This window comes from Mytilus edulis, chromosome 14 (assembly GCF_963676685.1).
Source record: "Mytilus edulis chromosome 14, xbMytEdul2.2, whole genome shotgun sequence".
Taxonomy (NCBI): domain Eukaryota; kingdom Metazoa; phylum Mollusca; class Bivalvia; order Mytilida; family Mytilidae; genus Mytilus; species Mytilus edulis.
The window spans coordinates 63737308-63762058 of NC_092357.1; the positions used below are offsets into that span (position 1 = coordinate 63737308).

Sequence of the window (24751 nt, forward strand, 5' to 3'; positions counted from 1 at the left end):
GGAAAAGTTCTATAATGATGCACGTTTGATTTGTTTTAAAAAGGAGTTATGTCCCTTGTAAATATATAAAAGAGGGACGAAAGATACCAAAAGGACGGCCAAACTCATAAATCTAAAACAAACTGACAACGCAATGGCCAAAAATGAAAAAGACAAACAGACTAAGACTAAAGGTTTTTCTGCAGGCGATTCTTTGGCAGTTCGGTTAATGAGAAACATTTATAGCATAAATCTGTTCCAAATGGCATTCAGCAATTTGATTAGCAGTTGACGTTGCGGCCGTAGACCTGTCACGCAAATGACGTTGCGTAATCAAAATTTTATTGATGTTGCATTGTCACTCCATGTTGATCTGGTCATTGATGGTCAGCAACTAATCCAGTCTACCTGTATCATTGTCGGAAGGATAATATTACGAGCTTCTGACGTCAAATTGTCTGGTTACAGCACGTTTACGTTTTCCTTTTTGCAGTTTTCTAATGAGTTGATTCCGTTTTTTATTCCTTAGTCATGGCAATATGGAGATGCAACATTTTTCAACTGATTGAAGTGTGGCCAAGGATTAAAAGAACAGTGTCTCAAAAGAAAGAAAATGAAAAAAATCTTTTATTGGTTCGAAATGTCGCTTTCCGAAATTCGTGCGATCTTAAAAAAATCTGGCATGTTCAATAACGACAGGTAAGCCATATGTTGATTATTTCGAAAGAGAAAGAAGTATGGTTAGCATGAATAGTAGTTGTATGAAGATCAAACATGATTTGGTATAAAAAAAAACCTGCAAAATGAGCGTTGCGCTTTTAAAGTCATTCAGTATATAACTCCGGAGTTAAAAGTATTTAATAATTTTGAAAATAATTTATTCCATACCTTACGTAGAGTATTGTTGAAGGTTAAATATATGAAACGAACACTACACTTACAAAATGTAGCTACATTTGTACTTCATCTGAGGTTATTCAATATACAGTTTGTAATATTGTTAGACTTCGTAATCTTGTTAATAGCCATCATTGAACATTTGAAAAGGACAAAGTACAACGAAGTAGGGTTTCCTGGTGTGAATGGGTCAATTTATATATCATTCATTATGGAGCAAATTAAACTAAACTACAAAACGGGTCTGACGAAAGATACTTATCGTGTCATGAAAGTGTGTGCATCTCGATTATAAAAACGTCATAGGTTCGGTTGGTCTAGACGAAGCGTGTATGTGGGTTTTTTTTTTGCGTGGGTGATGAGAAAGATCGATCATCTAGGTCAAACAAGACTAGAAGCAGACAATAGGTGCAAAATGCAGGACGACAGGTCTTGGGACCAGAACATGTAATGTGCGCTTCAGAGTGTAGGTCTAGTACACAACAGAGGTTTAAAATTTCAATTTTCTTTATATTTCCATAAATAGCCGTGTATGACACGACGTATTGACAAAATATTTGGTTATTCGTATTATTCGATCATTAAAGTTGTGTTTTTCTTATATCTTACTTAAGACAAACATAATTTACGAAGGAGCAGTAGAACTAACGCTTGTTTGGAAATCCAATTGAGCATTCGTAATTGCTTTGTAGATTACACATTATACCACGTGGCTGTACACACGGTGTACATTTAGCTACTCCCATTCACTCGTAAATATCGCCAAATCATTAATGAAAATTTTCCTCAGAATTTTATTTAAATTTCAATGTCATACAATTTCAAAGTATTAAATAAATGCATGACTTTTTTTATTGTTATATATGCATCAGAATCTCAATCTCAATTTGCTTGAATTCTCGGGATCTATGCATGCATGTGTATCGCGCATTAATTAATCACATTGAAAGTAATTTTGAAAACAGAGTTCATAGAAGTGTAATAAGGTAAAACTTCTAATTGACCAATACAATTCAATGATTTATAAATATGCATATCAAATTAGAAATATTACCTTTTGCATTTCAAGGTTCATGTCACCATACAATTATCGAATGAATTGAGACAAAATAAAACGATAAATATGAAAAAAGAAGATGTGGTTTGATTGCCAATGAGACACCTGTCCACAAGAGAACAAAATGACAAAGACATTAACAACTATAGGTCACCGTACGGCATTCAACAATGAGCAAAGCCCATACCGCATAGTCAGCTATAAAATGCCCCGATTTGACAATGTAAAACAATTCCAACGAGAAAACTAACGGCCTTATTTATATAAAAAAATGCACGAAAAACAAATATGTAACACATAAACAAAGGTCATTTCAACATTACAGCACGAGGTTCTGAAAATAATGCTAACAACGTTTACATCATGACCCGTTATTGTTGTACGCAGCACACGCTTTTTTTTTCTCACAAATGTATGAAAGCGAACTGGAATATAGTTATAATATGCGTTATGTTACGATACAGTGAAACTTGTTTAAACCGAACGTTTACGGGACTTAAGGCTTTGTTCGGTTTTGGCCGATGTTCAGTTTTATCAGGTTCACAATGCATACTATTTGATATGACGGTGCCTAATAACTCATTTGGTTTAGACAGGTTTTCGGTTTATGCAGGATTCAGTTTTAGTCAAGTTTCACTGTATGTGCATTATTCAAATCAATTATGTTTGCCTTATTGCTGAACTAAAAACATACGTGTATTGTACACTTTTTTTTTACTACACGTACATTGGCAATAATCAAATACACAACTTCAATAATATATTAAATTAAGTTTTTTTTTAAATGTTGCTATCTTGACACAACACGAGATTCGCCATTAGCATATCATGCGTTGTACGAACGCCTTACCGTATATCCCGTTTAGGTACAGATAATTTAAAGGTAACATTAGTGAACACGATCACAGCCAGTTCCCAACATGCCAAAACAGTCTGCTACCAATGTTAAGCTAAAATTGATTTTTTTTATCGATCCCCCACCCCAACCCATCCCCTTCTCGCAATTTTTAAACAAAAATACCACAAGCAACTCCGGAAAAAGTGTCAGAACTTCACACGCGGAAGAAAATGTAGCTGATTTAAGTATATTTGAAAATTTTAAACTGAAATATTAGTATTTTAATGCCAAGTATGGATATACTATACAAATATATTTATTTAAAAACAGTTAAATAAGATTTAAAAATTGAAATCATTAGTCGTTTTAATACGAAGAAACAAAGAATAGGAAGAAACATTATGATTCTACATATTTCGTACAGATTAAAAAAAAATCATTGCTATGTTAAAGCTTCTACCTTCAACTTGGGTTTGCTGTAGTTTAACATTCGTCCAGACTTAACTGTATTATGTAAAGTGTAAATACTAATTTCCGGATGCTAACACTTTGAAAGGAGAATACTGTTTCATATTTAGTTAATTAAAACATGCATAATATTTTGTTATGAACCTTTAACGATATTTTATAAGTTATTGAAAGATTTAAAAGATGGCCACGGTGTTTATTGTCTGTGTTTTGTACATGTTGACAGTTTTTCGTGTTTGTAAAGCGGACGAAAATTCAAATATACAAATTCCATTAATGGATAATGTTAAGGCGCCACTTTTTGTTGATTTAAATTGTCAACCGTGACTCAACAACTAAAGAGAGTTATTCAACAGGAGGTGAAACACAGCGTACAAGATAGAAGTAATGGTAAGTCAGGAATAGGTGTAGGCGAACAGAACAGGATTAAAGGTTAAATCTAAGCAAACATAACAGGATAAGGGTACTTAGTCAGGACAAACAGAACAGGATTAAGGGTAAGTAAGGGCAAACAGAACAAGATTAAGGGTAAGCCAGGGCAAACAGAACAGGATTAAAAGAAAGTCGGGACAAACATAACATGATTAAGGGTAGGTCAGGGCAAACAGAACAAGATTAAGGGGAAGTTTGGGCAATACAAACAGGATTAAGGGGAAGTCAGGGCAAACAGAACAGGATTAAGGGAAAGTTAGGGCAATAGGAACAGAATAAAAGGTAAGTATGTGCAATGAAAACAGGATTAAGGATAAGTCAGGGCAAACAGAACAGCATTACGGGAAAGTCAGGGCAAACAGAACGAGATTAAGGTGAAGTTTGGGCAATTAGAACAGGATTAAGGGAAAGTTTGGGCAATAAGAACAGAATTAAGGGTAAGTGAGGGTAAACAAAACAGGATAAAGGGTAAGTCAGAGCAAACATAACAGTATTTAGGGTAAGTCAGGGCAAACATAACAGAGTTATGGAATTTTGCTGCTCAGATTCAAAATAAATTAAATAGTTTTCCATAACAATAGTATATATTGATAGTGTATTGATTGAGGAAAATATATAGCGGTCAATGTGTTTGTTGTCGAGATATAAGCCATTGAAATTTTGCCTGGAAAATATTTACTATTGTTTTTTCATAGCTTTACATGTATCATTGAACAGTTAAAATTCTCAAAAACTATTAAAAAATAAATAATAAAATAAAAATAAAAAAGACTTTTGCAAATGACTTATGATTATATTCATGGGACAAAAGTGAGTTCCCAGTAAAAAAAAGTCCTATCATTTCAACTAAAATCGATATTTTTCAAAAAAAATTTACGAAGTAACTGTATGAACGATTTTCATAATATAGCATGTATAGATATCACAAGCTGTAAAAATGTCTGAATTTTTTTTGTTATTTGGTTATAGTATTATTCACGCTCATTCGAATTTTCTGACGAGATGAACACACAAAAAAAATATTTCTTTAAAAGTTTGCTTTTATTCTAACCAAATTAAAATCGTAAAAATTTGCATTTGTGTTTATCTCATTAGAAGATGAAAACGAAACTCAAGAAAATTATGACTAAATTATAAACAAACAAACTTCAGACATTTTAACATCTTTTGGTATCTATTTCATAAAAATCGCTCATACAGTTACTTGGTAATATTTTTTTGAAAAATATCGATTTTAGTTGAAATGATGGGACATGTTTTTAGCGAGAACTCACTTTTGAAATGTTTAATGTTATATTTGTAATTCTCATCGGATTTTGTCAAATGTATTGACGTCTTTTCTATTATATTTATGTGTTATGGAAAGAAAAATTAATCACCGACCTCATTTATTAGATTTAATTTTGGTCAACGTAATCTGTACGATAATTTACGTTTGAAGTTGGATTCATAACAAACTGTACATAAATATATTATAGTTAATTGCTATTAATAAGTATTGCAATATGCATTGTGTTTAAATGCAATATCAGTATTTAGTTCTATTATAATCTTTAATCAATCCTAATTCTATCTTACTTTTGAGATATAGTTTTTCTTATCGTCCTTCCCTACGTCTATATCACCCTGCTCTGCCGCTCAGTAATTCTTGTATCAAGAGACCAGTCATTATCAGCGACGTCACACTGTGAGAGGAGAAGTTATCAGCGACGTCAGAATGTGAGAGGAGAAGTTATCATCGACGTCACAATGCGAGAGGAGACGTTATCAATCTTGCTTTCGTCAAGCTTAAAACTGTCTTAGGGAGAGGGAAAAAGACCAGTAATAGAACGATAAAAAGATAATCGGGTTTTCTTCGTATAGATATCGTAAAATATCAGCCGCTCGACACAATGTGAAACTTTTTAGCTCGTTCGCTACGCTCACTCGCCAAAAAAAGTTCACATTGTGGCTCGAGGCTGAAATTTTACGATACCAATGTGTAGAAAACCCGATAATCTATACATATGTGACGTCATTTTTCTGCTGTTTCAGAAATTTCATATATTCAAATGTGACGTAATTTTTAATGCCTTTTCACCATCGTATGTGACGTCATTTTCATAATTTACTGCGTTGAGGCCTGGACTGAGTCGGGTGTGTCTATTCTTTGTTGGTCTTTTTGCATTATGTATTCGTGTTTGTTTTATGTAATGAGTTAATACTTCAGTTTCATTATGTATATCTGTTATATTCATTTGATAAAATTTACTGTTTGCAATAGCATTAATTGTTCTAAATAATAAAGATGTTCTTATCCCAAGCATAAAAACATAGCCGTATTTGACACAACCTTTTTCAACTTTTGATCTTTAGTGATGTACAATTTTGTACTTTTTTTCGCTTTTGATCTTTTATATCTGGGCGTCACTGGTGAGTCTTGTGTGGACAAGGCGCGTTTTTGGCGTATTGAATTTTAAACCTGATGCTTTTTGTTATTCATTAATCATGTGTTTCTTTGTCTAATACGTTCTCTTATTTATTTGTATTGTAGTCCTGTAATATTATGTTGTCATTTCAATGTTATATTTAACATTGCCATTAAAGTGCGAGGTTTGGCATGCCACAAAACCAGGTTCAACCCACCATTTTTTCCTTTAAAAATGTCCTGTACCAAGTCAGGAACATGGCCATTGTTATATTATAGTTCGTTTCTGTGTGTGTTACAATTTAACGTTGCGTCGTTTGGTTTCTCTTATTTTTGGGTGTAAATTTACATTGCGATAAGACGTGTCACGGTACTTGTCTATCCCAAATTCCTGTATTTGGTTTTGATGTTATATTTGTTATTCTCGTGGCATTTTGTCTGATGCTTGGTCCGTTTCTGTTTGTGTTACAATTGTAGTGTTGTGTTGTTGTTCTCCTCTTATATTTATGCGTTTCCCTCAGTTTTAGTTTGTTACCTCGATTTTGTTTTTTGTCCATGGATTTATGAGTTTGAACAGCGGTATACTACTGTTGCCTTTATTTGTCCCATGACTGTACACGTAAACGATGTATAGAAAAAAAATTGGAGGTCCATTGGCAAAATCGTTTATCTGACAAAAAATCCAAAACACAACAAGCAAACATCCTTATAATTAAAAACCAATTGTTCAGAGAACAATTGAAGGTCTTTCTACCAGTAAATATCTATTTTGATATTAAAATATTAAAAATCAGTCTAAAATGTCAGTTCCTATGGCTTTCTGATGTTTAGATATGAATTTTAAGCAAAGGTCATAATCTAGAACGTCAAATTAACCTATGACCTTGACCTCAATTTCAAGGTCACTAACTGAGCATCTCAAATCAAAAGACCCTAGGTCTCTAATATGTATGGTTAATAAGTTATATCACTTTACGCATAAGTTTAGATATGATAGGGGCTAAAACTCCCATTTATTGTCTACGCACCCTTTCAACCAAAATTATTAAGTTACGACATGTCGCAACTAACAATTTAGTAAAAATAATTTGTCGATATCTATTAAGGTTAATGAAAATGAGTGAAAGTAAGCCAAAATCAAAATTTAGAATATGACCTTGACCTTTGACCTTGACCTAATTTTCATTTTTTTGGACCAAGGACCTCAAATCAAAAGATCCTAGGTCTCTATCACTTATGGTGTTCCAGTTTAAAATTCATTTCAAAATTTCAAATACAAAAAGGGAAATAACTCTCATATGGAGCGTTCATATTGCTTCGGTCGAAATTGGACAAATCATGCGAAGGATATAACGAGCAATTTTATAAAATAAATTTGTATTAATCTTTTACGGTTGCGAAGGAGTTGTGATCACAAGGAAAACAGTGTTTGGGGAGATAACTCCTACAAAGAAAAGTATTCGGTTACGCAGGGTAAATTTCAAAAGCGCATAAACTGTTCGATATCATATACCAAATATCTAAGCGACATATTGCGAATCAAATGTTTATCGCAAGAACAAAATTTGGCGGAAGAAAAAAAAAAATAATCAGAAGAAAAACAATAGGTCTTTCCACAGAAAAGTGGAAAGACCTAATTATCCATGTAAACGATTTATAAAGAGAAAAATGGTCAAAGTCGAAAATCTAATAAAAAAATCCAAAACACGACAAGCAAACATCCTTAATTGCACGTCAGAAAAACAGAACAGTATAATGTGGACGTCAGGGTGGACATAACAGGACTAAGTATGTTTCACAAACTTGTATGACGTCATATCTCCTGTTACTGTGTCACATTTTAACACTAGACATTTAGAAACTGTTCATCCGCTTCAGAATATCTAATCAAAGTTCACAAAAAAAGATTTTCAAGTGAAAAGGTTGAGTGCTTTGAATTGCATATTAATGCAATAATTATATATGTCCGATGCCATGGCCATAATGTATATTGTGTGAACCTTTATAAGTCACCAATGACGTAAATAATAGCAAACGTAAATGACGTAAGATTGTTGTAGAGTCATTGACAGGAAAATTGATTTAACGCAGGTTTCCATGCAGTTTGATAGGAGGAATATTTCGTTGTGCCAAAAAATGGATAACAGACAGTAGATCTATTTTACTTATCCAGATGTGAGCAGTATAATAGAAACTTACCGATAACCGGAAGTTGTTTACTATTACTTGTATAAGCTTGTTACTTTATTTTCTATGAATGTATGAATATTTGATGGCATTTGTTACATACTCTTATTGTTATTTGAAAGGATATTAAAGATATAGCAAAACGATTTCTGTTTTTTCATACGCTATCGAAGTTCTGTTATAAATTTATTTATTGATTTGCAGATAGTGGGAATTGTGACCGAAAAATTGATGCATTGGAGAAAACTCTACAGGACTTGGTGGTAAATTATACAAATACACTAAATCAGCTGACTAAAACGGTTGAAATCATAGCTCCAGGTTTGTTAAATACTTACTTAATTTTAATAATAGATTGTAATCTTGATTTTTTTGTAATAAGGAGGGAGGGAGGGGTTGAGGTTGCTGAAAAATGATATCAGTATATACCAAAAAAGTAAAACACAAAAATACTGAACTCAGAGGAAAATTAAATCTGAAAGTCCGTAATCACATGGCAAATTCAAATGACAAAAAACATCAAAAGCAAATGGACAAGAACTGTGAAACATGAAACATGAAACATTAAATATTTAACACCAAAAATATATGCATATAGGAAGTACATATTCAAATAAAATCACATGAATACTGAAGAACACGAAATCGAAAATTTGAAAACATTTCATTATTTCTTAAGATTTTAAATACCACACAAAAATTCGGTGTGAACTATAATTTGCGCTGTCATTACCAGTCATAACCATGTTAAAACAATTGCAGTATTAAAAAGAACGTTGTATTTTGGACATTGCTCAAATCAATTGTTTGCTACATGTAGGTATATGATTTTTTTTATTCATAAACACCATTATTATCATAATCCGATAGATTCCGAATAAATACGAAGCTTTTACATTCATTATTGGTGACCTTCTGCTGTTGTCTGTTCTATGGTCGGGTTGCTGTATCTTTGACACATTCCTCATTTCTATTCTCAACTTTATTATCAAGATATTATATATCAATCACGTGATGAATAATGTCAAGAATGGCTTTAGACGACTTAAAATACCCGGATAAAAATAACTTACGAATTATAAAAAAAAATCTTTTATTTACGTAAACTCTTTACGTTTGAATAAATCATTTACCTGTTTTTAACATCTAAAAAAATTGAATAAGACATTTGATTATGAATTATTTTAAACAGTAAGCTGCCAAGAGCCATACCAAAGGATAGGAAGCGGGTGTTATTTAATCAATGATGATAGAGTTTCTGGTAATGCAGCCTTTGTACGTATGCATTAGGAAGTACACCACTAATTCATAGCCCCATTGCTTTCTATTTTAAATTCTTCCGTTTCAAGCAGGCACACCTCTTTTATTTTAAGTTCAAATAAAGTGGCAATCATTGCATTTCAAAGCAACACTTTATGGTGTCTTGTACTGAAAAAATCAACATACCTTTAATGGCATTTAAGAAAGAACTGGTTCCCGGAACTTCAGATGTACCAAAACAGGTACTTCAGATCTGACAAACAGACAACATGTACCCTCTGTTTAAAATTTGGTGCAGTTTTTTCAATATTCAAAATTAAAAGTCTAAAAGGGTTCTACAATAATCACCAGTTCTTTAGTTTTATTTGATACCAAAAATACCTAAACATTCTACATATTTTGAAAGTAACACTCATGCGTAGGAACTATTTTGTGTTAAATATGTACTACTTGCTAGCATGTGCTTTCTGGTCGGATCTGAAGAAGTGGTGTTACACCATTACATATTACTAATTATTCTTCTTTTATAACAATAGCTAGATTGTACCTTTATAAATATATTGTTTATCATCGTTTTTTTTAAACAGAAATTCATTTTTGTGTATGTTCTTAAAATGAAATGTGCCTTATATTGATTTCGTGTTGATTCGATTAAGGTTGTTAATACAAGGCAACAGTTTTGGACGAAAACCATCATTTCACCTCTGATAGATATTGTCGCTCACACACTACAACTTTGCTTGATTTGTACACATTAAGTTTAAACTGATAACATTCATGTAACAACGAATGTTTCATGTTTTGTAAGAAAAATCCCCCCTCCAAAAAAAACAAACAAGACGATTGGCGCATTATCCGGATTATTAGTGCTTCGAACTTTATACAAAATACTGTGACATATATCAATGCGACAACATGAAGCCAGGATGTCTTCTAAGCAATATTCCAAGTACGATCTATTGTTTCAGACTTAATACACCAACATCTCTTTTAAATCATGCTGATGTGTACAACTGTCGACGTGTCTATTTTCATTATTTTTACCTACAGATGTATATACTGTTGATTTATTTATTTCGTGGGTATCAATTTTCATGCATTCCTGAAATATTTTTTTCTGGGATATTTCATTTCTTTGGTTGGCCAATCTCTGTATACAAAGCCTATACAACAGATCTTTTTCGTTGAACATTTGAATTCGTGGTTCAGCTCTTACCACGAAACCCACAAAAATTTGTATGCAACGATTAATAATGAATCTACAGTATTTTTTTATATCATACAGCTATCGATCGTTCCAATATTTGACTAGTCAATGTTCTTCATTCTTATATCACTCGGAGGATACATGTATGCGTAATTTGTAAGCAAACAACAAAGCCGGTATATTGTTGGTACGGTGTATGGCTTCAGACCGTATATACCGATAGTTATTAAAGTTACCAGGATTATAATTCAATACGCCAGGCGCGCGTTTCGTCTACATAAGACTCATCAGTGACGCTCAGATTAAAATAGTTATAAAACTAAACAAGTAAAAGTTAAAGAGCATTGAGGACCCAAAATTACAAAAAGTTGTGCCAAACACGGCTAAGGTAATCTACTCCTAGGATAAGAAAATCCTAAGTTTATCGAAAAATTTCAAGGTTTTGTACATAGGACATTTATAAAAATGGATTATTATTAAATACGCTATAATATCTAACTAGTCATGGTTCATTATACTTATAAACCAGGCGAGCTGTACAGACCCTGGGGCGTACCTGGCTAACTTTGAAACCATAGAAGAGGCAATGGTTATGATCTTATTCCTTCAGAAGAAAAAATCAGGTAATTACAAACATTTATTAAACATGTTAAAGCTTTATCAGGACTTTTTGTTTGAATAAATTTGCAGTCTTCGAAATCTTTCAATATCTGAACTAAACTACACGTTTGTCTGTTTATCAGCTCAAAGAATTCTGAGTTTCTCAGTGTTTGATGAATCACTTGACGTTTCATATATAAATAAGTTGCTTTAGTTTACCATCTGAAAATTGACAGGGACTTTCCGGTTGGAATTTTCATAAAAAAATAAATTTTGGGGGGATTTTACTTGTAACATTAACAGGAAAAAGTAACTACAGATTTCACTTTGGAAGTACAGTTATATCTTGTACTAAGATACTTTAGTTGCACCTACAATTTAAACGTAAAAAGTTGATATGATAAGCGTTACACGGACGTATAAAGTTAACCAAAACTATTTAAAACTCGTTGTATATAAACTTGTCATTTGTGTCATGGTGTCATCATTGCCCGTTTCCTAGAACCAATTTCCACGACAAGAAAACTTATGTTTTTTATGTGCAAGACCATACGAGTAATTCGACCGTACGCGGTCTGGACCGTATGCGTACTTTTTTCATTTAATTGTCTTAATACTTATTTGTAAATTCAATAAAAGATCTATGATAAAATTGAGAAAGGAAACGGGGAAAGTTTTCGGAAACAGCCAAAGGCCACCAATGGGTTTTTAATGTATTGTAATGCGAGAAACTCACTCACCCAGAGGCGTCCTTCAGCTGGCCCCTCAAAAATTGTATACTATTATGATGAATGCTTGTCTAAGATTAACCCCTTTTATCCAAATGCATATGTGAGCTAGTTACTAATATACTGTGTTTTAATACTCAAATGGTCCGACCGTAAGCACACGGGCGGACCATATGAGCAAAATGCATACTGTCTGGACCGTACAAATACGGTCCAAATACTTGGTTTGGCACATTTATAATTGATACAAATGTTACTTAAAAGCTACCAAGATTTTGAATTTTGAAATAATAAGAAAAAGAGACTTCTACTTCTTTACTAGGACAGCGAAAACGATTATGATGATGATGATGATTTCAATTTTCTTTTAGGTAATTCCTATTACGTTGGAGGACGAAACATTAACAGATATCTCCCAAATGGTGATTGGCGGTGGATAAAACATGGTAAAGCCACACCGATGACATACTTTGCCTTTGAGGAAGGACAACCTTCAGGAACAGCTAAAAATGAACAGGACTGCATGTTTTTCTATGCCAATAACAGATACCAGTTTTATGATATTCATTGCGATAAAAAAAGCTATTATGGCGGTTATATTTGTGAAAAATAAAATTATTATATTAAATTAACATATGCATTCAGCGAAAGATGATTATTATTTTTTCTTTCTCAGCAACGATATTGATATTCTATCGTGTAATTACTTGACTGTTTTTTTATTGGCCCTGTTACATTGTATATATTCGAGATCACCCGAAACCCGAACAGGGCTAATTTTTAAACAGCCAGTTCATAACAATTTTATTAAATGATTTTGAAGAAACTTGCACTTGTCTTTTTCCACGTCCATGGTTTTGTTAACATTGTCAGATCTGATTTCTCGTCCAATTACTCAATATTTCGCTACTACGGTTAATTTTATCTCGCAAATATAAAGTATCTAGGACTTATATATCAGCCAGTTTACCTATTGTTACTTTTGGATCGTCTGCGTTCTTATGATTGATCAACGGAAATAAAACAATGTCAATGGTCAGAAGTCGTATTAAAAAATGATGTGAAATATTTCCGTTTCAAGGTCTTCAAGATGTACAACATTAAAACTTTGAATTCGAAGATTTTAAATAAAAAAAGTATACTTGAAATGTTTTTTAGGCATAACAAAACGTCCAAAGTTAATTAAGGCGTACGAAAATTAAACCCGGAAGTGAATTCCCGTATTGACCCTTTTCGAAAAGCAATATTTACTCTTGATTTATATAGACAGTAGAACGTCCCTAATATTGCACATGACGATTTATCCGTATACGAGCTGATTTCCCTACCTCATTTAATAATATAAAATACGCAACAAATCGAACAAGCACGGTTTTGCCCATAATATACCACATATTTTAAATTTCAACAATATGATTGAAAGGGTAGGATATCAAGAATATTTTTGTTAACGCTACTAACTTTGATAAATGGTGCGCGTTATTATATTATATATTTTATTTATGTAGGACTCGGTGCGCTGGGGACGCTGAAGTGCGATGTATTTCGTGAATGAGTTACCTAAGGTCAGGTGGTATAAATAAACTCATCATATATACCAGGATTGAAATTTCATATGTTAATGCCAGACGCGCGTTTTGTCTACAAAAGATTCATCAGTGACGCTCGAATCCAAAACAGTTAAAAAGGCCAAATAAAGTACGAAGTTGAAGAGCATTGGGGACAAACATTCCTAAATGTTTTGCCAAATACAGCTATGATAGACATCAGTGAGTAATAATATAGGACTAGTAGCATTTCGAAGGAAAAACTCAGATAATTGAAACTAGAACTCATTGAAAGATGAAAACATGCAAAAAATCCTAAGAAAATGTGTTGAAAGACTAACGTTGTGACACAGATTGTTCATTAAATGTGTAAGGGTAAGTGTGAATTTTTTTAAGGGTAGGTGTGAATTTTTAAGGGTTGCTCGGAATACAACTTACCATTATCATTTGCTTAACTCTAGATCTAGGACCATCATATTTGGTATAACTTGATTTAATAGTCCCACACATACTGTACATCATAAGTGATTGTAATGTGATCACAATATATTTTTCTTTTATCCTGCAAGCAGCGTTGTATAATACAAATAACAGGAATACAACAGTTTTAGATAATAAGGACGTTCTTATCCCAGGATGAAAACACTAGCTGAAATGGTCACAACTTTTTGGAACTTTTTGTCCTCAGTGTTTCTCAATTTTGTACTTGTTTTGGCTTTCGATTTATTTTATTTGAGCATCACTGGTTAGTCTGGTGTCATGTGTTTGAAAATGTTAAACCTGGTAACTTTTGTTAGCTATTATTTGTGTGTTTCTCTCTCCTAGATGTTCTCCGATTTATTTGTATGTAGTCCTGCCATATAATGTTGTCACTTTAATGTTATATTAAACATTGCCATATAACCGGGAGGTTTGGAATGCCACAAAACCAGGTTCAATTCCCCATTTTTACATTAAATGTCCTGTATCAAGTGGGGAAAATATTATATTATAGTTGGTTTCTGTGTGTTACATTTTAATGTTGTGTTTCTGTTGTTTGATGCTTTATTTGTACTTGTACAAACAGACTTTTCATACTCCACATCCATGTTGACCAAGCGGTAATATGGATATTTCTATTTCCGTACCAGATCATTTTAGTGCCCTCTTTGAGGTCTACGTTTACACTATAAAATTGAGAATGGAAATGGGGAATGTATCAAGGAGGCAACAAACCGACCATAGAAAAACAACAGCAGAAGGTCACCAACAGATCCTCAATGTAACGAGAAATTCCCGCACCCGGCGGCGTCCTTCATCTGGCCCCTAAACAAATATATACTAGTTCAGTGATAATGAACGCCATACTTATTTCCAAATTGTACACAAGAAACTAAAATTAAAATAATACAAGACTAACAAAGACCAGAGGCTCCTGACTTGGGACAGGCGCAAAAATGTAGCGGGGTTAAACATGTTTATGAAATTTCAACCCTCCCCCTATTCCTCTAGCCAATGTAGAAAAGTAAACGCATAACAATACGTACATTTAAAATTGAATTCAAGAGAAGTTCGAGTCTGATGTCAGAAGATGTAACCAAAGAAAATAAACAAAATGACAATTGTACATAAATAACAACAGACTACTAGCAGTTAACTGATATGCCAGCTCCAGACTTCAATTAAACTGGTTGAAAGATTATGATTTCATCATATGAATATCAGGCACAATCCTTTCCGTTAGGGATTTAGTATCATACCATCATAACATATATGAGAAGAACATAACCCGTGTCATGGCAACAACTAGTTTTTGAATAAATGTGTTTAATTCCGATGCACAGACCCTATAAGTGAATCAATATTAACGCCAAAATATGCAATCTTTAATGACCTGACAACAGTATCGTAACTATATCCCTTCTTAATAAGTCTATTTACAGAATTTGTAAGTTTCTGCGGTGAATACTAACATTTTTGTGCTTTATAAAGAATATTTCCATAAAAAATTGGATGTGAAATACCTAAACGTATAAGAAGTCTGCATGTTGAGCTATATTTACGAATGATGTCCATATACCGATGATTAAATTTAGTAAATGTTTTGACTAGTTTGTGATATCGAAAACCCTGGTGTAATCGTACAAGTTGAGATATATAAACACCGTAAGATGGTGACAAGGGAACGTCACCATCTAAAAATGAATAATTAACGACAGGAACTGAACAATCATCTCTTGTATCATAAATTTTAGTATAAAGCTCTCCGTTAGTGATATAGATATCAAGTTCGAGGAAAGGGCAGTGGTCATTGTTAGTATTAGCTTTATTTAAAGTAAGTTCTACAGGATAAATTTCTTAAGTATACATACTGAAGTCGTCATTATTGAGAGCCAAAATGTCATCCAAATATCTAAAAGTATTATTAAATTTGTTTATCAGACGTTGTTTCGATGGGTCTTTGCTGATTTTTGTCATAAATTGTAACTCATAGCAATACAAAAACAGGTCCACAATAAGTGGTGCATAGTTAGTCCCCATTGGAATTCCGATAACCTGACGATATACGGAATCTCCAAAGCGAACAAAAATGTTATCTAGTAAAAATTCAAGGGCGAATACTCCATTCTCAACGAATATTCATAAGTTCCGCCTAAAATCTCAAAACGAGGCTAAGGTCGGTAATTGGAACAAGATGGACGACGTGAAAACAAGCGGCAAGGCGAAAGGGAACGATAAACACTGTTGTGTGCCGTTATGCAATGGCAACGGTAGGAGGCACACAGATTTGTCGTTCCAGAGGTTCCCTCAAACTGACCACAGAAGAAACATGTGGATAAATGCAATAAGAAGAGACCCGGGGCCCATGTTCAACGTAATGATTTTACCATTCCTCCTTCGGTTTAATAACATTTGCATGTTGTTGAACTTGATCATTGATGTGTATATAAAGTGAATCCTAAGTCAATGTGAAGATTAAGATACTGATTGTATCTACTGCATTAACTACTAAAACTGTTCATTTGAATATTTACATGACAGGCAAATATATATTATAATTGCCGTGAAAAGTCAGTCAGATCAATACAATGCAGTGCCCCGCGCCAGTGATAACATATCTACAAAAATAAAAAAATAAAAACATGAAAATTCTCATATATAAATATATATCAAGATAAGGCTGTTGGCTCCATGTACATGTTCTTGATTATAGCAATTTTCTTCAGAACTACAGTCTTCACGCTGAACTGCTAAATCTACAGGCCCGCAGCTCAATTGTGAAAATGTTTAGTTAGATTCTGTTGGCCTGTAGGTCTGATTTTTACAGGCCCGATAGCAATTTTACCAGCCTGGGCTGCCACTCGTCGTGACCATAATTATAGCTTACTATGCGGTATGGGCTTTGCTCATTGTTGAAGGCTGTACGGTAAAACTTGATTGATGTGGCTTTTCAACATGTAATTGTAATAAATATTACATTTAACTCAATAGTATACTATGTATATAGGAATTTCATGTACAATTTGTAGATAGGAATAACAAATAGCTATCATAAAACTGTTCAATTTCAGATCAGCGACCAAACAGTGGTATGCTCCAGACATTTCAAATAGACAGACTTCAAATGGATCCCTGTCAGAAAGACTCTAAAGTCCGACAGTGTGCCTTCTGTCTTTGACTGGTCAAATTTAATAACTCCGCGGAGAGAATTATTCAAGCATCCAGTCCCACAGAAAAGGCCAAGACCAGAATCTGATACTGAAATTGAAGCTGATGACGACATTAGTCTAGGTTGTGAACCATATCCAGAGTTTCAGGAGGCCAATCTAATCGTATGGTAATTAATAGATTGTATATAGTTTTCTGTAATGTATGATACAATTTATGTAAAATGTTTTCTGCGTTTTTCAATTTTATAAAACCAGTCGCCAACTCAATGACCAGCTATTACTACAAATCAAACGATAATGCCAAACAAAATATTTTAGCAGGTAGACAGAGAAACATGCTATTAATAGATGAGCTATTTATGTTTTTGTGTAGACTCAAATGTGGCTTAGAGAACAGAATTTAGCTGTAAGGTTTAATTGTCATGTTTCAACTGTTAGTCGTAAGATGATAACTTGGGCAAACTTTTTATATTTTGTTTTAGGAAGCTTCAACATATGGCCTAGTTTTTTTGCGCAAAGAATTCAATGGAAATTGAATACTTAAACTAAAGCTTTGCTGAAATGATTTCTATTATCAAATTTTTAAAAATTTAATAGAAATCTTTTTGAACTAAAACAAAATTAGGCTCTTGGTGACATGAGTTTTCTATTCACTCCAATTTTTTTTATTTGAATTGCATTAGAAATTTTGGGCCAACATGGGTGTCGAAACTTAATCTCTGCTCTGACAAGTGACAAGTACATGTATAAATAAAAATTACTCAATAAAATGATTGAAATAAAACAAATCTAGTTTATGTTTCATCTTGTCCCATACCTCTTCATCAAACTCAATAATTTCTTCATGGTATTCCTCTAAACGCCAAACGTAGAAATAGCACCATTTCAATCCTGTAACTGCCAACTGCATCATCACTTGGTAGAAATAATTGTGATTCTGTTTAAGTTTTCTCTCTTCAATGCTGCCTGTGAGATACATACATTCTGATAATGCTTTCATTGGGCATTTAATTTCCAACAGGCCAAACTGTGGTATCCTAGAGGGATGATACACTTTACGATCTGGACTTGCAGCTAACCATGGAGAGTATGGACTAACTATGATGCCACATGGGTATACATTGACATTATCATCATGTAGCTGAAAAAAATAGCATCTAGTTTGCCTACTATTGAACTTCATTATATAATTTCATGTAAAAAAAAAAGGTAAAAAATGTGCATACCTTTTAGATATTAAAAAGTTATGTGTGATTTGTATGCTGCAGTGATGGAACAAAACAGTATCTACTATGATTTATGAGTACTTTGATTTGCCATACAGCAAATTAATAGACACAGTTGAAGACATGAGGTTGCCCTATAGATGTCTGTTCTTTGTTATCGTTTAGTTGCTTATGTGTATTTTTCAACAGTTTTTATGATAAGGGCTATTCCAGAAAAAAATGTATGTGGGGGGGGGGGGGGGTTGGGGTTGGAAGGCACATTGTATTAATAATACATGGGTGATGGGTATCAGAGCAACTTTCACACTATAATGCACTATAATTCTCAATTACAATTGGATGGGTGGCGGGTGCTGACAAAAACTGCCTTCCAACCCCCCCCCCCCCCCCCCCCCCCCCCCCCCATACATTTTTTTCTGGAATAGCCCTTATTAGCTAATTAAATATTTTTTTAACTGAAAATGTTAAATTTCCTTTGATGAATTAATAAAAGAATGTAAGATGAAATGGTCAAATCTTATTAGAAACAGAACATTAAAGATTTACATTAAATGACATTTCAACTGAGATCTAGTTTAAACGACTGTCCTCCTCTTTATATATGGCATGGGATCATGATAAAATGATTTTTTTTATTTTATATAAATTTATACATAAACATGATCCCATGCCATATTTATTCTGGCTTGGAACAGACAGGTTTACACCTGGCAGAGTTACAGTCAGATTAGTATGAAAATATATCTTTTTAATTCAAATGTATATATCATACATATTGTAGTCAAAATCAAATTTATTGACTGCTCTCCTCTTTTATTCGGGCTTGGGACCGACAGGTTTTCACCTGGCAGAGTTACAGTCAAACATTTAGTCTCATATATTTTTTTGTCTCTAAATTCTCTTATCAATGTGGAAAAATTCGGAAAGTGTCTCATAATATAACAAACCTTAACAAAAGCAGCAGCAGCTACACTTTCAAATGACAAACCATGACGCATGCTCTCAGTTACTACTTTTCTGGTAGTCTTCAATCTAGCAACCAATGGTTCATTATCTGAAATTGATACACAACTTCAATATACATGTATGAAAATTAAAAAAAAATACCCAGATAAGAACCGAAATGACAGGAATATTCAGATCCTTGTATTATTCATGTATTACACATATATATGTAATGACAAGACGAAAGTCAGTTATTTCATCTTTGGTGAAGAGTGGTTTCATTGGAAATCATACCACATTAAATCTTATTTCTATATTTTAATAAGTCAACTGTTAACATATTTTACAATTTTAAAACACAATTTATAATGTTTCAACACTCACTCAGACACTCCATCTGAACTAATTGAACAAATAAGAGTAGGTTATTTGGATAAGTTTTAAGCATTTTGCAAGTTTACCTGCTTTTCTCTTAACAATGTCTCCAGCAACAGATGCAGTGAGTCTATCCTTTCTAATCTTATGCCATTTTGGTTCATTTGTTTGAAGTCTTGTCATTTCTTCTATGTGAATGCTATCTTCACTAGTAACTATGACAGAATTCAATGCCAAACTCTTCTTTTCATCCAGAACTGTGCACACAGTATTTTTCATGAAATTGACAACAGGCAAACTTGGATATTCAGGTGCATCCAATATGTTGAGAACATAATGGTTATAAAGCTTTTGTTGTACTGCCACTGGTGATCCTTTTTGAAATTTACCAAACTTGGTATTAACAATAACAGGTGCACTCTCTAAATCTATTACAGACAATAGCAAACAAGTCTTGTCAATATGTGACAGACTTTGGCAAAGCTCAGAAACATTTGGTAGTGGTGAGTTGATGGGATTGTACATTGTTGAACGTAGACCACGTGGTTGCTGTTGAGGTGATTGGGTGTTATAACCGAATACAACTAACTCATCAGCCTTATTTCCACCTATTTTTTCACCACGGGGCATATGCCAAGTCTGGGGCAGAGATGTTTTTAGAATATCACATGGCATGGTTTTCATGTTACATGATTTCATATGAGCCAGACTGTAAAGCAGGCCTGTGACATGTCCACAAGTCCCTAATTTCCCTATAGCACAAGAGCATGTACTGCTTTCAAGGATAGGACCTTCTAAAATAACAACCTGTAAAAGAAGTATTCAAGTGTCAGAGTGTTACTTAAGTTAGGTAAATCTCTTTATCCAGATTGATTGATTGGTGTTTTCTTTATTTGTCTCATTACAAAAGGGCTATGTGACAGCAACCTTTCACTGTTCACAATCTAATTAAAATTAAATCTCTCACTCGCTCATTTTTTAATGCTTGGTCGCTGCGACCAAGCATTAAAAAATGAGCAAGTGAGAGATTTAATTTTAATTAGATTGCACTGTTCAGAGAATAATTTTAGAATTCATCCAGATATTTTCACATTATCTGTTAACAATTTGGATTTGTCATAAGTATATTTAATAAAATTGTTTAAATTGTATGTACCAATACTCAACCAGTCTATGCTCCATCTACTGTCTGTTTAAACGTAAAGAACCAGCTTATACCAATATATAGTGAGTTAAAGTCTTTGGTTTAATTTGATCAAGCAGGGATGGAATGCAGGATTTCTAAAACGTGCGGTGAGCAAATTACCAAGAGATGAACGATATAGGCTGTTATATGAGCAAAAAAGGAATGAAATCATCTGGTTTTAACTTCATGTATGTGCATACAACTGCTATTTTGAACCACAATATTAATTTATACAGCTGTTGTTTGTCAACATTTTATACTAAGTTTAATAAACTTGTTTTTACAGGTGATATAACCTCAACATCATGTGCAGACTCATTTTTTCTTTGAGATCTTTGGCATTTTCCTCTCACTAAACCACCTTTATCTACTTTGTGAACTGAAAAGGAGTGTTTTATTAAGACTCAAATGATTTGTATCTGAAGGTCTCTGAAGTTGAAACTTATTTCATTAAAAAACTAAATATAACATGTATAAAGAGTATTAATTTGTCATGATTTCCTTATAAGGGCCATTGATTCAAAAATAAAGAACTATGAAATTCTAAAATATGTATATATTTCTATATGCCTAAAAAGTGTAATTTAGATTACCTTACATGTACACAAATGGTACATGATTTATCACATGAAGCTGCTGATTTGTATGAAACAGTTTCAAAATTAAGTTCAGTTTAGAGTTTAAAATAAATTTTAATTCATGTTCTTAACTTCATTAAGTCACCATGGTCATATTTAAAAACTTCTATGTAAGTAAGAGAGTACATGTATATATAATATGATGATAACATCTTCAGGAAATAGCCATCATGATCATGTAAGATCATGTAACAGTGTATTAACTGTAAGAATGCGGTCTCACTAATTAGCGACAACAAGAATTTTAGCGACAACAAGCGTCAACAAGCGACATGAAGCGACAACAAGAATTATTTTAGCGACAATAAGCGACAAGAAACTATTTAGCGACAAGAAAACATTTTTTTTAATTAAAATTAATTATTGCAATAAATATTAAAAGAATGTGCAAAAGAAAATAATTTTAGCGACAAGAAAGTTAAAATTGATAGAAAAAAATGAAACATTATTTACATAATATTTTATCATCTATCATGAATAACAGCCAGTATCACGTTTAATTATTGTATTATGAGATTACTTTTTATGGTGTTTTAGAACATATTATTTATCTTATAATTTGTTTTTTAAAACTCTTTTCGTGCAATATATATTAAGCTCGCAAAATGAATTATTTGTGCATCATTGTCCTGAAAATATTGACACAAATTGTGAAATACAAAGAACTGAAATCAAACAGGAGGAAAAGAAAATTGAAATGTGAATGTTTTCATCTTTTTATTTGTTTATTGCCTCATTAAACGATATTTATCATGTTTATGCATATTGATTGAAGATGAAAGGAAATCATTAATGACAATCTTGAATTTTCAACAGGTGTTCATTATTTACAATGATTGTATATTCTGGCGCGTGTTATTGTATAGTCTGATGCGTGTACAAAATTGAAGGTGTTAATTGGATGTTATTGTAGCAATAAAACAGGGGACACGCGACTCGTTAATCTCATTTGATGTTCCACATGTTTGCTTATCAAAATGGGACCACCATGTACAAAATGTATAAATATTATGTTAGATAGGAATGTACATATTACTATACACATGGAAAAAAGTATTGCAACACCAAATTGAAATTGAAATTGAAAAAACACTTTTCATTTTTTTGGGATATAATTTGGTAAAATAGAACTAGTTAAACATTATTTAAGTATCACCTGAGTTTAATAAAAAAAATATCGACTCGATAATTTTTTATCTGCACATGCAGCTACTCTACCCGTAAACAGCAAAACAGTTGTTTTTATCCTCATTGTTTTCAACCCTTTAAATAACCAAATTTTTAAAGTTATGTAATTGACATCTTATAATGGGTCCTGGACAACTCTTAACTGCAGCAAGATGGCAGATTATCAGCATAAGGGAAGCAGGGATGTCGCTGTAAAAACTGCACGTTTTGTTGGCCATCACCATTTCTCTATAAGTCGTTTTGAGAATAAATCAGGCAATAAATGCTGTAAAAGACATTCCGAGATAATGAAGACCCCCTATACCATTTGCTAAGAAAAATCAAGCATAATGAATTTCTTTATATCTAATAAAAAAAAAAATGTTTTCTTGTCGCTAAATAGTCTTCTTGTCGCTTGTTGTCGCTAAAATAATTATTGTTGTCGCTTGTTGTCGCTTGTTGACGCTTGTTGTCGCTTCTTGACTCTTGTTGTCGCTAATTAGTGAGACCCGTAAGAATGCATGCTTTCAGTTCAACAAACTTCGGTCATGTTGGTTAAAAATGAAATGACAATGTATATTAAAAATATGTAAATTATTTTTTGAGAAGAATCGACTTGATGTGAACTGGTGCTGGGGTCGAAACGCTACAACTTTTCATGATCTTTTGACAGACCTTGGCAGGTCATGTACACAGCTGTCAAACACTTACTAGTAATGTTTGTAACGTATTTTTCAGCGAAATATTTATAGCCTTTTGACATTTCTTTAACACCTAGACTCTTTGAACTGCTTTTTACGGAAGATTTAACAAAACCAAACGTCAAATCCGGCAATATAGTCAAATCTCGACTGCTGTCGCCGCCTTTCACTTCCTTATCGGCCATGTTGTTGACAATCGATACGACCTTAACCTCGTTTTCGATTTTATATGCATATTCATTAGATCTCATTAAGAATGGAGTATATATAGTATCAAAGCATGTCCAATTGACATAGTTGTTTTGTTTTTTGCTACTAAAAAATTACCTAAAAGAGTTTAAACATATATATTCATATTCTGACTTTTTAAATGCCCATTTAATTAGGTGGATGATTTTTTTCTTAATGAGAATATGAGGCAATGTGGTATACAGGGTAGAAAAATCAAAACTTTGAACAGATTCAAAATCACCAATATAAGCATGCAATTTGTCAAGGACTTCCAACGAGTTCTTGACACTCCAAAAGTAATTAATTCCACTTTTTTCGAAATCACCTATGCGTTTGCAGACAATGTCGGACGCAAAAACTTGTGAAACACGTCATCACTAATTAAAAAGTTCTTGCGTGTAGAAATAATGAATTTTCATGTCCAATCAACGTACAGAAATTTGAATATTAATATTTTACGAACCCTTATATTCGGTTCATGATGCTTATACCGTTCAAGTACCAGACGTTATAATATATGAAGGTCATGGTATTTTTGGCGAATATCAGTCGAAAATCTCAGTTTATTAACTAAATCTTTATATTCAAAGAGGCAAGTAGAAGTTGTATATTACTTTGGTACATACATAACAATACTTGAAAAACAACAGTGTCTAAACGCTAGTTCTATTGAGTTTTCTTTTTTCACGGTTATAGAAGATTTTGAGTGTCATGTGATAACAGGATGATAATTTGAGAATGTAATTTTTGAAAAGCAAAATAAAATTGAGAATGGAAATGGGGAAAGTGTCAAAGAGACAACAACCCGACCAAATAAAAAAACAAGAGCAGAAGGTCACCAACAGGTCTTCAATGTAGCGAGAAATTCCCGCACCCGGAGGCGTCCTTCAGCTGGCCCCTAAACAAATATATACTAGTTCAGTGATAATGAACGCCATACTAATTTCCAAATTGTACACAAGAAACGTTCATTTTGTCAGCATACTAACAAAACGATAAAAATGTAGCAAATTGAACCAACAATG

At 33.0% G+C, this 24751-nt stretch overlaps 1 long non-coding RNA gene and 1 pseudogene across 1 annotated transcript; one reads left to right on the plus strand and one right to left on the minus strand.

Annotated features, from left to right (window-relative positions):
• The first annotated feature begins 3341 nt into the window (after positions 1 to 3341).
• Positions 3342 to 12710, plus strand: LOC139503043 (uncharacterized). Its single transcript, XR_011659013.1, has 5 exons — positions 3342 to 3629; positions 8470 to 8586; positions 9458 to 9540; positions 11262 to 11355; positions 12432 to 12710. It is a non-coding gene; the product is annotated as an uncharacterized lncRNA (long non-coding RNA).
• Positions 12711 to 17483: 4773 nt separating this feature from the next.
• On the minus strand, positions 17484 to 23736 carry LOC139503128 (uncharacterized; annotated as a pseudogene).
• Positions 23737 to 24751: the final 1015 nt, after the last annotated feature.